We start from the raw sequence: 3,328 nt of genomic DNA on the forward strand, positions 1-3,328 counted from the left end.
CTCCGCGGCATGTGGGATCCTCCCGGACCGGGGCACGAACCCGTGTCCCCTGCATCGGCAGGCGGACTCTCAACCACTGTGCCAACAGGGAAGCCCTATACAGCAGGTTGTAATAGTATTTTTAAATGATCATTCTTTAGTTTTCTTTTACAATTAAAGATTCAAATCCAGAATGAGAATTCTGCCCTTGTTCTTCAGCTCATCTACTCTGCACTCATCCTGTTTGTAAAAACAACCTTCCCAAAGGAACCCCAGGCCATTATTGTTCTCCCCTGTTCCTGTCAGTATCTGATTCAGGAAGCTTCCTTGAAAAATGGGGAAGAATGGGGTTTTCTACTTTATTATCATCACTGCCAAATATGTTATACACGGATTGTTGAAAATCTGAGTGCAATAAAAGCAATAGTAACCCCCCCCCAAAAAAAGTCATCAGAGTACAAAAAGAATACCAAAAATTTGTAGACAACATGACTGCCTACAGATGCTAAGATCTTGGCCTGACCCAGCCATATTCTGCATCACACTAATTCTGTTTAAGGATTTCAAGCCAGAATCAAAGACAGTAAAAAACAGAAGGGACCTGGAAGATCAGCTAGGTCCAGTTTTCAAACAGACTCCATGGAGTCTAAGGTAGCAAGAGACCCCACATGGGGTTGGGGGTGGAGAGGGAAAGATGAGCGGGCAGGGCTTTTACAAAATATTTCATTTGTAAAAGATTATGTGTCAAAATAGAGGAAAGAAAAGAGAAGAAACTGAGGTCCACAGTTGGTAATCAATTTTCCAAAGTTATGTAGCTGATTGGTGGTAGACTCAAGACCAGTATTCATTATTTGCTTTAATACCAGCAATCTTTTCTCAATTTTCCCCTAACTTAGCTTATCTAACACTGTTTAGTTCATCGGTTCTGAACCTTTTGAGATGATAAAGTATCAAGCAATATAATGTATATTAATAACTTTTTTCTTCAAAATTTTAGAGAAAATGATTTAAACTCAGAATGAAAAAATAAAAGATGCTTCATTATCTGCCACTGCTATTATTGTCATGTGACTTCTATAAAAATCTGAATTATTTTTCACTCCTGTGATTTATTAATAGTATACCAGCATTCTACAGAGCATAGCTTAAGAAATACTGTTTTAGTGAACATTAAATAAAATAATTCGATAATCATCTCATCCTTGACTAGTGCAGCCAGGAAAGAATGATGTAGTTTTAGAAAGTCAAAGAAAGTTCCATGGGCAGGTCAGTATACATACGATTGCTCAATTTATTAACCACTTTGCTACATTTTTCAAATAGGCTAAAATGCGGTTTTTAAATTTACATAGTTTATTCACCTACATTTATCTGTCATTCCTACTCTTTCTGGAGAAGAAATGAAGAAGTGAACATTTTTTTCTCCAAGAATATATAAAATAATATTCCTCACACCACTCCTTGCCCTCATCACCACTGCCTCAACTTACCACCACCCCTTTACCATCGCCCTGTTAAGAAATATCATTAGTGAGCTCACGTTTTAATCTTGTTTCCATGTTCACTCCCACATGCACATTTAATACATGCCCCTACTATACTCTGTATATGTTTCTATCAGGAAAATAATAGTTGAGTTTTACCAAAAACCAAGCAGAGCAATTTATACCTCAGGTCTCACATCGGTTGCCTATGAGGTAGGTACTCTGATTATTCCCACTTTACAGTTGAGGAAACTGCCACAAAACAGATGCTCACGGAATATTTGGAGAATAAATAAATAAATGAGTAATTAAAATGTTGGGAGTTGATCTCTACTACCACGCTCTATTCACATTGTCATTTCTTACCTATCTTTCCTGCAGTTAATCTTATAATTGTATTTTTGTCCATAATTGTGAAAATAAAAATGAATTTCATAGTTAAAAAAAAAAGGTTGGGAGGTGAACTTATGTGAATCACTTGGATATGTAAATTAGTTACATCTGTAGCCTAGAGTAGTGGAAGAAATACTGGATTTATAATCAGAAGCCTGGGTTTCAGGCACCGCTCTATCACCAACTGTATGCATTATCTTAGACTATTTCCTCTGGTGTTAAATGGGAATTATAATAATTTCTAACTCACAGGAATAAGAGTAGAATTAAATAAGACTATCATGCTGTGATGCCATTGTATACAAATATTTGTTATTAGTGTTAAAGCTGATATTAAATACTAAATTATTTCCAAAATATGATGATCAGAAGCCTCAAATTATATCCATTTGGATCTAGGTATCGTTACTTAATTTACTCCTAGATTAAAAACACAAGCAAACTATTTACAATAGCCAGGACATGGAAGCAACCTAAGTGTCCATTGACAGATGAATGGATAAAGATGTGGCACATATATACAATGGAATATTACTCAGCCATAAAAAGAAACAAAACTGAGTTATTTGTAGTGAGGTGGATGGACCTAGAGACTGTCATACAGAGTAAAGTAAGGCAGAAAGAGAAAAACAAATACCGTATGCTAACGCATATATATGGAATTTTTTTAAAAAAAGGTACTGATGAACTTAGGGGCAGGACAGGAATAAAGAGGCAGACATAGAGAATGGACTTGAGGACATGGGGAGGGGGAAGGTTAAGCTGGGATGAAGTGAGAGAGTGGCATGGACTTATATATACTACCAAATGTAAAACAGCTAGTGGGAAGCAGCCGCATAGCACAGGGAGATCAGCTCAGTGCTTTGTGACCACATAGAGGCAATTATACTCCAATAAAGATGTTAAAAACAAACAAACAAAAAAACACAAGCAACATATACACTCACAGAGAAGCTCTTTTTATCAACTGAAGACAATTCCAGAGGATACAAGTTAATGTTGTCTTTCATTTGTGATTGCCTGAAGCATGGTACTGTCCCTAGAATGTGATTGGGGCCAACGACCTCATTCAGGCATCCTCCATGGATTCCTAAATTCCCCTGCTCTGGCTCACGTTCTTTCAGTCGTTCTGTTCCAGAAGCCTGGAACACAAATGTTGTTCCCTCCGGTTCCCATGGTGCCCCTTGGTGCCCCTTTGGAATCACAGGTTTTCTGGTGCCTACCCCTGTGCAGAAACTCCAGGAGAAAATAATTTCAACAAACTAATGGGAGATCCTTGGTTTTCATTTTTCCAATCACAAAATGCTATACAATTACTGGACAGATTCCTGATGGTTGTTCTTGCTGCTGTTGCCGTTATTAACACCTGTAATTGTATTGATTCCAGTGGGAAAAAACACACAATATCTTCTGTGTACCAAGCCTTCCTGCATGAAGATTCTATGTTATTCTTCAGGTTCTAGCTAAAGTAT

Source organism: Physeter macrocephalus, chromosome 4 (genome assembly GCF_002837175.3).
Source record: "Physeter macrocephalus isolate SW-GA chromosome 4, ASM283717v5, whole genome shotgun sequence".
NCBI lineage: Eukaryota > Metazoa > Chordata > Mammalia > Artiodactyla > Physeteridae > Physeter > Physeter macrocephalus.